At 41.0% G+C, this 13,420-nt stretch overlaps 1 protein-coding gene and 2 long non-coding RNA genes across 6 annotated transcripts in view; 2 read left to right on the top strand and 1 right to left on the bottom strand.

Annotated features, from left to right (window-relative positions):
• The window catches only part of LOC146521107 (uncharacterized), a 30,607-nt gene extending 23,283 nt beyond the window's left edge, over window positions 1–7,324 (top strand). For 3 of the 4 annotated variants that reach the window (XM_085154334.1, XM_085154336.1, XM_085154337.1), the window contains one exon: window positions 4,279–7,324. The gene's annotated coding sequence lies outside the window, so the exon portion shown is untranslated. The remainder of the gene's footprint in view (window positions 1–4,278) is intronic. The other variant, XM_085154335.1, reaches the window with a different exon arrangement.
• A 1,568-nt stretch (window positions 7,325–8,892) lies between these two features.
• Window positions 8,893–9,801, bottom strand: LOC146521108 (uncharacterized). The gene is made up of 2 exons (XR_014873235.1): window positions 9,705–9,801; window positions 8,893–9,658 (listed from the first exon to the last, which is right to left on the bottom strand). It is a non-coding gene; the product is annotated as an uncharacterized LOC146521108 (long non-coding RNA).
• On the top strand, window positions 9,656–11,185 carry LOC146521109 (uncharacterized). Its single transcript, XR_014873208.1, has 3 exons — window positions 9,656–10,053; window positions 10,217–10,397; window positions 10,747–11,185. It is a non-coding gene; the product is annotated as an uncharacterized LOC146521109 (long non-coding RNA).
• The last annotated feature ends 2,235 nt before the right edge of the window (window positions 11,186–13,420 follow it).

A 13,420-nucleotide genomic window follows, 5' to 3' on the forward strand; every position in this document is an offset into this window, starting at 1 on the left:
ATAAGCTCTGGCGGACTTGGTTCTATGGTAGGTCTTAAAGGGTTAATATCGTTATCTCAGGTGTGGCTCTGTCAACAGAAGTACAACACACTGTTGTGCTGTTCAAGGGATAGCCAATCGGAACAAAGTTGCTGTAAAGGAAGACAAGCCGATTTCACATCGTTTCAGGCGATGTAAGCTTTAAGCACCCCTCATATTTATCAGGAATGTTTGTATTTAAAAAAAACAAAACAAAACAAATAAAAAAAAAAACACTTTAATATGATGTTGTCCTAAGTAAGTAGCAGTAGCAGTAGCAGCAAGTAAAGATGACATGTAAACAAAATAGTTTAGCTAATTTTTGCTATTTGCTATGGGGAAAAGTGTCAAGCTCTGACCAGTAATCAAGTCGCTCAGATCTTTTTTTGGTAAATTATAGAGTTGAGATAAGTTTTTATTCAGTTTAATTTGGCACCAAAAACTGACTTGTAGGAAATAACAATTGGTGATTTTTAACCAGTTAATCTGAAGGATTTTTTTGTTACTAGCACATTGAGGCCCCAAATGTAAGAAATCAAACCATCTCCATTCACTTCACTTTGGTAAAGGGAATCAAAAACTGTTTGATGCAGACATGAACACAGCAGGACACATTTAACTTAGCTGGGTTAGTTTGCTTTGTTTCTCCAAATCTTAATGTGATTAGTTGTAAATTCTTTACTTTACAATTTAAAGAGCCTTGTGGTGACTGCTAAATTGTCACGATATAAATAAACGTGAATTGAATTATCAAAGTCAGAAAGTGCTTTAGCCTGAAACACCAACCACAACGACCCCTAAGGTCCAGCTGTCAACTATGATGTAAGGGCCAATGTGTTGACGAGTTTAGTCTGACTCATAATTTATGTTGGAAGCAGTGGAACAGTAGCAGAGCTGAAGGCAGAACTGATCGATTCTGGAATGATGACTTCATTCCCCTTTGTACTGAGGCTGCCTCTTCTCCTTGAAAGCAGACAAGCCTTCCAAACGGTCTTTGGTTGGTATCACCTGGGAATAACAAGCCTCTTCTATTGCCAGACCTGTAGATAAATCCACCTCTATCCCCTGGTTAATTGCCAACTTTGCCATCCTTATTGCAATTGGGCCCTGGGGGTTAATCTCCCGTGCAAGCTCCAGAGCCCTCAAGTAGGCAGCATCTCCACTGTTATTCTGCTCCACAGAATGACTGACAAGACCCATTTGTTGCGCCTGTGTTCCATCAACCACTCGTGCAGCAAAGATGAGCTCCTTGGCAAGAGAGACGCCAATCACCCTAGGGAGACGTTGTGTACCACCTGCTCCAGGAATAATTGCAAGTTTAGTCTCAACTAGTCCCATTTTGGCAGTATTGGAGGAAATTCTGATGTCACAAGCAAGGGCCATTTCCAAGCCTCCTCCTAAGGCAGCACCATCAATTGCAGCAATTGTTGGTACTGGCAGGTTTCCTAGCTCTGTAATGAGGGCTCTTACTTTGGATACAAATGGTCCCACTTCGCTCTGGTGCATCTTGGCCCTCTCCTTCAGATCTGCACCTGCACAAAATATACCAGGAACCAAACTACATAAAATTACACTGCGCACATTTTTATTCTTCTTGATGTCCTCCACAGCTTCAAACATCATTTTCACAAGATTTTTGTTTATGGCATTTTTGGCTTTTGGTCGATTTATTCCAACGACGACAATACCGCTGTCTTCTCCGTCCAGGTATCTAACGTGCAGCTCATCCTTTGAGTCGGAGCTGTTGTATTGCGTAACAGCACCATGGCCGTTCAGGCGAGGACAAAGCACGACTCTGTTGTACAGAACATGCTGTCTTGGGCAGAAGGCAGCGGCTAGCCTACACGCACTTTGTCGATGCGCTGAATGCACGGGAAAAGATTGCCAAAATGATCTGCAACCTAACAAGACTACTGTTTTCTTCCTTAGCAGGATGCGATAGGCATGGATATTCCCAAAAAACTGCGATTTGTAGACATCACATCTGTATTCTCCACTGTCTCTCTCTGTGGGGTGTTTCAGGGTCAGACTGAGGTCTCCAGTTTTCAGCAGTTCTTCATTCATCTTCGTTCGGCTTCTGTAATCCCGGTGCTGTTCTTCAGGTTTGTCAGAGCCATTCTCATACACGTGGACCGTCCTGTATTCAGGTTGATGGCGTCTACACTCCACTTCACCATCTTCAGGCAGGTTTTGTGTGGTTTTGAAGGGCAGCTGGACAGACTCCGCCCCCTCCTCCACCTCCACCTGACACACTGAGAGGACAACAAACACAACATGAGCTGTACAAAGTGTGATTGGTGTTCACAGAGCAGCATCATGTGACTCTTGTTCTGCACTAAATGAAGCGATGGAGTGGCGCCTCCTTCAGGCAGAGAAACAGCTCATGGAGAGAAATAATTATTAGAGCAAAAACAAGAGTGGAGCTGCAAATAAGGCCGAGAGGAACGCTGCAGAAAATTGTTCATGTGTGAATTCATAACTTCATAGATTCATAAAATCAGAGCTGCTTCTATTTCTAATATGACAGCTGTACATTAGAGCTGGAACACTTTTCCACCCAAACCCAAATGTTTTGGCTCGAAATCAAATAAAAACCAAAACAGCCACAAACATCAGACATGCTAACACTGTAACATTATTGGATGGAGCCCACCGAGACTGAACCACCATCATGAGTCTGACCTCTGACCTTTGACCTGTACTTACAGCACTGACCTTTGACTTTCAGCTCCACTTGTTTCTCCATCAGGATGTTTCCCTCCCTGCTGTAGACAGTGCAGGTGTAGGTGGAGTTGTCTCCATCTGTGGGGTGTTTCAGGGTCAGACTGAGGTCTCCAGGTTCCAGTAAGTTTCTCTTCATCTTTGTTCGGTTCTTGTATTTATCGTCCTGTTCTTCAGGCTGGTCAGAGCCGTTCTCATACACGTGGACCTTCCTGTTGTTTGCATCCTTCCACTCCACTTTAGCATCTTTAGGCAGACAAACTGTGGTTTTGCAGATCAGCTGGACAGACTCCACCCCTGAATCCACCTCCACCCAGGGGACTGAGAGGACAACAAAGCACAACATGAGCTGTAGTAACATTTTTTAATAATCATCTGATGGCCTCCCTAACCTACCTCTGTACTGTGCCTCACTGCTGCATTTGATACACCAGAAAACGTTGACAGTAAAGTATGCTGCTGCTGCTGTGGTTTCTGTCACATCCATCTCATAGATTCATGAGGATTCTTCCTCACTTACAAACGTTAGTCATGGAGTTCCAAAAGGTTCTGTACTGGGACCAGTTCTATTCAAACTATAAATCTTTCTCTTATAATATAAGAAAACACTGGAAACATTTTCACTGATATGCAGATGAAACCCAGCTTTATTAATCTATTACAAAAGATAAGAGTTAAACTACCAGCATGTCTTAAAGTCAACAACCTTGATGACCTCCAGTTTTTTTTAAAATTCATACATAATTGAGGTTCTTCTACTCAACCATTAAAACCTGAGAAACAGGGGGATCAATGACTGACACAAAAGGAGGAACATTTACTGTCAGCACATGTTTCCATGTCAGCTGCTGTTTACCACCACAGAAGAAGAACAGCTTGTCCACATGCAGCCTCTGTGTCAGATCAATGCAGTGAAGCACACACACTGTTTAGTAAAGTCATGTTGTGGAGCTGTTTCACTGATCAATGACTGAGTCTGAAGGAGGTTTTCTGACTTCTGGAACAAGTTTGTGTGAGCCACAGTCAAGGAGCCACCAGAGGACACCTGCTGACCATCGGCATTATGGGTAGTGTAGTAGGAGACACTCACCTGACATGAAATAGTGCCGGAAATAATATAGAAGACCTCCAGAAACCACAAGAAGAACCAGGAGAGCTTTGGCCCAGGATGGAAACCGTTCTGTGGAGAAACACAAAGAACAACATGACCTTTGACCTCTGACTAAATGTAATGATATATTTTACTGAATATACCTCAAGCCAAGATACTTGTAGTCAACATGTGTTTTCAGCAGTAAAAGAATAAAGTTTTATATGAGTGATAAAACTGAGTGATCCGAGTGTTTTTTGCTGACCTTTGACCTGCACCTGTACGTCTCCCAGTCTCATGTAGCCATATCTAAGGTCTCTGACAGAGCAGGTGTAGGTGGCGCTGTCAGACAGTTGGAGGTTGGTCAGGTTCAGGCTGAGGCCTCCAGTTTCCAGAGCGTCAGTCTTCATGGATGTTCGGCCGCTGTAACGCTGGTTTTGATCTTTCAGTTCATCTCCTTGAAGCTGACGCTGGTGGACGGTTGGAGGACTGAGGTCGGAGCGACTCCACACCACTGTGGGGTCAGTCAGAGCGAAAGTGTTATACTGACAGGGCAGAATGAACGAGTCCCCCTCATACAGCTCCACAGCTGAGGCATTCTGGGAAACTGAGGACACACAGACAGAGACTCCATGAGTCACTTTGAGGTAAAGATTCACCAGGTAGATATTTGTGTTTTTCTTTCCTTTACTTTCTGTTCAGTCTCTCACTTCTTATTTTTTAGTTTTAGATTCTTTACTTTTCTGTGAATCTGCATGCTCCATGCATGTGTAACAGGTGTATTAAAAAGATCATTTGTATTTCACCAAAGATCCATCCTGTGGTGTTATTTTCATTTTTATTGTTTATGGACATGCATATGTATATATATTTATTTTCTGTATTTATATTTTGGGAGCTTTTATTTTCTTTGTGTGACCTTTGACCTCCCACAGAGTCACTTCCTGTTCCGGTTACAGAGCGATTAAACACAGTTAAAGTAATTGAAGTCATTCAAATATTGTTTGTTCCACTTGTGCATTTTGTCTCACACTGTTACTATATGGTCACGATGCAGTGCATCTTTATTTGTTATATATGTTTATATGTATTTTTCATTATTTTAGCAGCTTGATTTATAATGAGGTTTGTTGTGATGTCACACCTCAGTCGGCTAGAGGCCCTGCTGGGGAGAGGTGTGCATGCAGACGTCCAGTCATATGAAGTTGCTGTATTGAATTTGTTTTTATTTGAACAGTTTTGGGAGGATAAACCTGCCTCAGCTGCCAAAGCGAGAGTCAACTCGTCTCATCATTCGCATAACAAAACACAGAGAACACAGCAATCAAGAGTGTCAGGCCAGACCACCTACACCTGTCACTTTGCTGCTGGAACACTCACCCAGTGAGGGACAGTAAAGGATGTTTCTATTCTTCTCTTTTTTAAGTTTTTTTTTTTTAATTGCAAAGGTTTAATAAATATTCAAGTGTTGATTTTCTCTGTTGCTGTGCTTTGGATGCTTTGGAATAACCTTCCTCTCCATATTAGACAGGCTACCTCAGTGCCAGTTTTTAAGTCTTTATTAAAAACCTATTTTTATTCCCTGGCTTTTAACTCTGTGGGTAACTGATATTATTATTATTTTTTTATTTTATTTTTTTTATTTTTTAAATGTTATTGCTATGTCTGGTTTTATTACAATGTGCATATTAGTATTGTACAGCACTTTGGTCTACCAGGTGTGTTTTTAAAGTGCTATATAAATAAATAAATGATGAGGATGATGATGATGATTTTAGCATGTACGTGTTGAAAAAAGCCAAAAAACAATCATACATATTGAAACTCATTGTTTTGATTTGTTTTTTAAAGCTTCTTGAAGATGGCCTGTTGTGCCATGTCAACAACCTTTATTCAGGTTTGTAACTGAGCTCTATGTGTGGGAAAACTCTGAATCACTGAGTTCATCATGAGTACTCAATTATTTGATATATATTTATTTGTATTTGATATAACTGTATTGTAATATTGTGAAAATTTGTAATGTATGGTGTTCTAATTATTTTATGTTTTCAATTAGAATGCACAGGACTGTAAAGTTATTGTTCTAGGAACTCCGAAGTGGCAGGTGGCAGGTGGCCACTTCGGAGCACAGTCCTCGCACAGGCTGTAAATACACTTGGTGAAGAAATTGTAAATAAACTTTCTCTGTTAAATCACAACTCCGGAGTCCTGCGTGTGGATCCTCAGAGGAAACCGTGACAATAACAGAGTGAATTCACAGAAAGTTATTTAATTATTGCAGGAAAACAACAAAAATTATTGATAAATTTATTGATTCTCTTCTTGTTCTACTGAAATAACTCATTCTGTGCATAGAAACTTATTTCATCATATAGTATATCTGCAGGTGTGGGTGGGGTCACACACAAAAACAGCAGAAGTGGGTGGTAATGGTCAGAAACTCAGCAGGAGTGGGATTTATAAACAGTCCAGCACAGGCTCGAGTTCAGAGCTTTAAAAAGCTGCACAATACAGTAGGACACCATCACGTGTCTGCGGTCAGACTGTTTAAACGGGCCTATCAGAGCCTGTTGCTGGGCAGATTATTCATCCTGGAGCTGCAGCTGTGGAACAGCCACAGCAAAAGATGTTTGGTGTGACGGGCACACCTGCAGACACACAACTATGCAGTGAGTGACCCCCGTGCAGCAACACTTTGATGCAGTATGAGTTGTGTTCGTTTCAGACACACTGCACACACAAATATAACGACTCACACTTCTTGTTCATATATCTCACTCATTCATTTGGACTTTGGTGAAATCCATTAGTTCTATTTGGAGCACATTTAGTGAGCTTTTGTACAACACAGTTAAATTCTGTCTGTTTTCCTGCTGCTGAAGGCTCCATGTGACTGCTGAGGGCTGCTGGTAGTTCTACACAGGAAGTGCTGATTGGACCAAACCCAGCACAGCCCTATCATTGGGGGCCAATGTTTGTGTTGTTGTTAGATGATTGTTGGTATTTGTGTTGTCCTCATGTCTCACACTGCTCTGATCAGCCAGTATTTAAGTCCTCTTTGTTTCTTGTGGGTCGGCTCACTTTGATTGTGTTGAGCAGTTTGGAGTGAAGTTGTTTGACTTTAGTTCTGATCAGCTGACCTCTCTGAGGCCCCGTGTCACTTCCTGTTGGATATTTGTGCATTTTTGGTTAAATAAAAGACACTTTCCCAAAATGGCTGCTGTGTTCTCGCGTCTGTGTCACTACCCGATCCGTACCGGAAACCCGATCGGTACCCCGTATGCGCAAATCTTACTTCACTTCCTCTCTTTGCCAACATTGCGACATTCAATATATTTGAATGATACGGTTAGCGCCCAGTTAGCTCCTAGCATTTCTCAACAGCTCTGCCTCCTTTTCGACTACCGGGACATTTAAACAATGGATAATCCGTTTACAAACAAATTCATGCTTTTCTCCTCAACAGAGAGCGTTCCCCAATTGAACAACAACGCCGTAAAATAAGAAGAATGGCGCCTAATTACAGAGTTAATAATACAGACTTTGTAATATGTCACGTGAAGATTCATCAGCCAGATGAAGTGTTTACTGACAATTGACAGTGATAGCGGACATCATCATCACTATTCCAACAATCCTCTCCACACAGACAAGCATAAACACACTCTACTATCACTAAATCAAATTTAACACACGTTTGTAATGACGCTAATTCAGTTTACAATAGGGTTCATTCGCTCAGTCAGCAGGTGGCAGTATCCTCGTACACTGTGGAGTAAACTGCCATTAAACGAACAGAAGAAGAAGAAGAAAACCCCTGCACATGCGCAGTAAGGATCGGGGAGTCCCGATCCGTAACTATCTTTTTATTTTTCGTTTTTGTCTACATTGTACTGAAATGCTTCATTATTGCAAACATTTTAAGATACTTATTATTCTTAAGATCTTAACAGATACTCTGACCTGTAACTATCGTAAAATGCTACGACCGGAAGTAGACACCTTTTGCGCATGCGGGGTACGGATCGGGTTTCCGGTACGGATCGGGTAGTGACAGTTTGAGCGGCTCGCTCCATCACACTCGCTCACACCCCAAAACATGAATGTGATATAAACGTGCCCTGAAAGCTGAATACAAACATACAGAAGGTCACAGCAGTGTGGAGAATATGAAAATGAGCTCAGACAGTCAAAGATTCTTTTCTATGTTTGTTTTTCAGGAGACATTTGGTCCCTGCAGGACCAGCATGTTGTAGCACCTCACAAGTGTAGATACTGTAGGTGCAGTGAATGTTTAAATTGTACTGATTAGAATATACTGGACATCCAATGCTAAGATTCAGCGCACTGTGTTAGAGGTTGGGATTTGGTGAATTCTTTATTCATCATAAATGATGAATCCTTTGATCATCATTTATGTCCAGTTGAGAATGAATCTGTGCACTCACATATTAAATGAACTGAAATCGGTTTGATCTTCCTATAAGGAATGAGAGAACTGACAGCTGTTATTTTAATCAGCCTGTCTCCGTTGTTTTAACTCTAAGTACCATAGAGTAATGTGGTAACATCTGGACTGACGAGTTTACTGTCAGCATTTTAATCGCTAGTTTAAAGGCTGTAGGCTGCAGCCGTTGCTCTAACACTATAAATGTAACAGGCCTCAGTGCTGGTTCTAACAGTCTGAGCTGCTTCCAGCTTTGCTTGTGAAGAGCAAAGCAGCTTACAAAACATGTAGCTAGCTCGTACAGCTGCGACGTAAAACTTTCATAAACTAAGATGACCTTAAAATAACGGGGCTACGTGCGGTGATGCTAGCTTTAGCCATGCTACCTTCAACAGGTGGTCAGACTGCATAAACAGGGACTCAGTCAGAGGTTGGCTGTCCGTTTTGCTGCAGGGTCCCTTCATTCTTCACATTTCCGTGTCAAGCCGACCCAGATAGCAAGGAGACATTGAACAGATGTTGATTTTCCATCTGAACCATCAGAATCGTCATGCTTGAAATGTCAACACAAAACCAATGTTGAAACAACATTGAAATACTGATGAAACCTGACACTGACATTGAAATAACATTGATTCACTGTTGTTCTGTCATCGTTGATTGTTGATCTATTTATAGTTGACAAGGTGACAACAATCACGTTGAAAAACTATTGATTTATGGTTTCGCGGGAAATTAAAGCTGCTACCACTTGGACTATTCCATAGCCCCCCCTCTCACAGTGGTACATCCCTTCAGGTAACCATTGTCTTGTACAGTAGAGCGGGACATTAGATTTACTCTCAGCGGAATTGACCGGAGAAGGCATCAGTTCATGCACTGCACTGGCCTGCACCACGATTAATATAAGGTAAGAATGAATGACTTTTGTTCTATTCGTTATTTCCACGGTTGCATTTGAATAACAGTAAAAAACAAACAAACTTGTTAATGTAAAGTTTCGGACAAAATGTGGGAGCCCGAAATTGTGTCTACTTTCATCTTACAATCCGGCAACAAATAAATTGCACTGCGAACAAAGTCAACAAAGAAAACATTTTCGTTTCATACTTTTCCGTTATATTCCCTTACAAAGCTAGCTAGCTAGCTTTAACGCTTCGAGGGTTCCTTTGTTCTTGCCGTCGCCTCGGCGCTTGACCCAGACTTTCGCTCTGTAGTTGCTTTTTAGCATAGTACTACAAAAAATGTAAATCTGTGATATATGATTGATAAACGTAAAGGTAACTGTATAAATGTGTTCAATGACTTTGTTACTTTTAATGATTGGAGAGCACCCGCTTCGATTCGCACTCAATTCAAACTTTACGTTGCACGCTCACCTAACTTTACGTTGCACGCTCACCTAACTTTACGTTGCACGCTCACCTAACTTTACGTTGCACGCTCACCTACCTTGCGTTTGCACCTTTTGTCCACACGTAAACTGCGTTTTATTATTTATTTATTAGTTTTTCGCCTCTCACTGCTTAAGCCATTAATCTTTCTGGAATTGTTTTTTTAAACAGATGCGACCTCACAAAAGATATTAGCTATGCTGTCAGACCTGACGACAGCTGTTAACGAACTCCGTGAGGAGGTCAGAGCCATCCGCCATCCCTGCTGAAATGAATCGGTAGATGCTGGGGTACTGCCTCTGGATTTGCCCTTGCACAACATTGAGGAGCTAAACAATGCAGAGGCAGCTCTTCAATCATAAGAGGCAAATAAGGCAATGGTAAGTATATAAAGGTTATGTACACTTTGTAACTATAAAGTGTAATAGCTGTCAGATGTGATTTAAATACATAACAACGGCCTGTTGATTAAACACACAAGCACTTGCATACACATTTAAGACATGAGACACGCTAATTCTATCTCTTAAAATGTGTCTATAGGTGAGACGCTTTGCCTTGATTGGAGGGACCACACTGGAGGTGCGAGTCCGCCGTGTAATGGCTTATGCCATTACAAATGAGCTGGCCTCGGTACTCAACTGGGCAGGGAAAAAAACCAAGGACCAGACAAAGCAAAAAATGGCATTTAAAGATACAGCGCTCTGCAAATGCATATATGGTGGTAAGTTTTACAGTTTTTTTGCTATATTACTTTGTCTTTCTTAATAACAAGACTTTCATGTCCGGTTAATCTGGAGATGGAGTCTTTGGTCTTTGGCTTGTTTAGTCGAGGACCCCATGTTTATTTTGTTTTAAAGGCTACACGGCACACCATGCTAAGACTTATCACTTTTTCCGCTCATAGCTCTTTGGGAATCAAATGCGGCAGTTTGCAGATTTACGCCTGGTGACTTCCATGTTTATCAGCCTAGGAGTTTACATACTTTCTCCCCGCTGAAGACAGTTAACAAGAGCTTATTCATGTGCTCTAATTCACTTTTTTTGTTTGTGTGTGTGTATTTTTTTCCTAGATGGCCTGACGCAGCAGTTAGGGGCAAACTCTATGTCCGAGTTTGTCTTTGCACAAGCAGTGCAGAAATGGCTCCGATACACCCCAGATCGTATGGGTATGGGTGGTGCAGGACGCACATCATGCATCCCCATCCCAGAGTAAAAAATTACAAACTTCTGTGAAACATATAAATGTAAATAGGAAACTGTCTTTTAATAAAGTATTTAGCAAACGAAACATGCCTATTGACCTTTTTTTGTTTATTTTTTTTCTCTGTTACATCACATGCAATGCTTTCTTATTTTAGGATATTAATATTGACATGATACATTGTGAGACATTTGTTGTTGTTTTTTTTTTTTATAAAGGGTGTCCAATTTGAGGAATAAGTACAATTATGTGTTTAGGTGGTTTAAGTATTGATGGAAACATGCAGTAGTTTAGTATTGGTTAAAATACTTATAAAGAAAGGTAGATTTCCAGTCATGATTTAACTGTTGTTTTAATAAAAAGCAACTGTGTGAAAGAGGTGGAAAATCAACACCATAGCTCAACAGTGTTTCAATATCAGAATCTGACATTGTTTCAATGTCAGGTTTCAACATTGATTCAACATCAAAACCTGACGTTGTTTCAACATTAAAAAAGGGTGCAAGAGTGACGTTAGGTCAACGTCACACTTCAACGTTGGTTCAATGACGTCGCCTGATATTGACTCCACGTTGTTTCAATGTTTCCTTGCTATCTGGGGAGTGTAAATCCTGAGGCTGAACGGCCTTTGTACAAGCACACACGATTCTTAGCAGGGCGAAGCTATCCAGGCAGACAGCCTGTGTCTGACCAACCCAGTGACTTTCTATAGTCATTGTATTCTGCTCTCCTTTTGTGTGTACGCTACACAATTCAGCAGTAGCCTAACTCCACTTGAAATAACGTGCGAAGTCAGGATGTAGCATCCAACTCCTTTTAATTAGTAAGTATTTCCTCATGGAGTAAAACTGAAATACAAATAACATAGCTAAAATTAACTTAGCATCATTAGCACAACAAAATTAGATTCCAATACACATCCATTAGCGTTAGCACACAACTACTAAAGTATTAATCTACAGCAAATATTTCCACAAAATATACATAAAATACAATCCTACAATTCAATACAAATGAAAACTTACAGACGGTGGTGTCAATGGCACAAACAAAAGGCAGATGTCGCTGGATCAAATATCCCCACATGTGATCCGCTAGGAACTAAACAAACATGGCTGACTTCCTGTAACTTCCCGAAACCGGTTTTCAAAATAAAACGAATTTCAAAATAAAATTAGCTCACTGCAAAGAGCGCCTATATTGCAATAAACTTAAGAGCGGAACACATTGGTCCAACCAATCAGAGAGCTCCTTACATCCCACGGTGTGGCTAATTTGCATTGCAGCAGGATTTTTAAAATGAAGTAGCTAATCCAAATGTTAATCCCTGAACAAACAGGAAAGGGAAATGGATTTTGAAATGAGGAGTGGAATCACCATTTTAAAAAGCATTTTAAAAATCAGTTTATTGAAGTGGAATTCAAAAATGAATTTACAAATGCAGAATTTATTCTACAATTCATTATTTAAGCACAGAATACTTTATTTCAATGCGCATGACTCTTGTGGTCCTCCATAAAGGAGTCCCTCTTGCAGCAGATATGTAAAATAAAATCACCAGAAATATGAACACGGTCATAATTTTAAAAAAGAGAAGCTGGAAAATCTGCAAATCCGGAAATAAAAGACTTATTGTATTTGGGTGGCCGATAAATCACAGCACAGAGAGTCACAGGGGGGCCAGTCAGTTCAAATAATTGAGCCTCGAAGCTAGAGAAAGTAGGAGTAGGCAGTCGCTAAAGTTTAAGTTTATTTTTGAAAACTGTGGCTTGGCCTCCAACCTTCCCTGGAAGTCTCGGTGAGCTGGAAAAAAAAACAGTCAGGGGGAAGGAGTTCAGAGAAGGAAGCTCACCGGGGTGAATCCAAGTTTTGGTCAGGAGCAAAACATCCAGCTGCAGGGTGAGGAAAAGATCATTTAGGATGAAGGTTTTATTCGCCAGCGATCTTGAGTTAAACAATGCCATCCGGCTCTTAGCCACCTCATCCCTGACAGAGGCGCATCTCAGCTTGCTTAGGAGTCTCAGAGGTTCCAATCCAGGTCCGAAGCGGCGAGTACACCACTGGAAAGGTTGGATAAAAATGAAGTCCAATAGGGCAGATCCAGCAATGGCTGAGCAGTTTGAAGGATGGCCGGCCATGGGAGGTGAATGGAAATCGCAGAGGAGTTTGCCTCAGCATGTGCCTCAAATAAGGCTTTCAGGGAAACCCGAATAGTCTAAATAGTCAAAACAAAAAGATTAAATAAAAAGTACAAAAACAGAGATGAGGATTGGAGTGGGTAAGGGTGAGCTGCTGTTTCTTTTGATCACCAGTTTTCTCCTGTTTTGAGTTAGTTAAGGAGGTCAGACTGTCTCGGTTTTGGGTCGCTGCTCTTGCCGTCGACCGGCCAGTCAGCTGAGCAGTTTTGCGTTCTTTTTCTAACTTTAATGCTGTTTTCCTTGTTGTTTTTCACCGTCTACTCAGTATATTTGTATTATTTTCCTTTTCCTAATTTTTGTGATTTTGTTTTCGACACTCGACATGACCCCAAGGCTCACCTACAC

Source organism: Neolamprologus multifasciatus, chromosome 3 (assembly GCF_963576455.1).
Source record: "Neolamprologus multifasciatus chromosome 3, fNeoMul1.2, whole genome shotgun sequence".
In the NCBI taxonomy this organism is placed as follows: Eukaryota; Metazoa; Chordata; class Actinopteri; order Cichliformes; family Cichlidae; genus Neolamprologus; species Neolamprologus multifasciatus.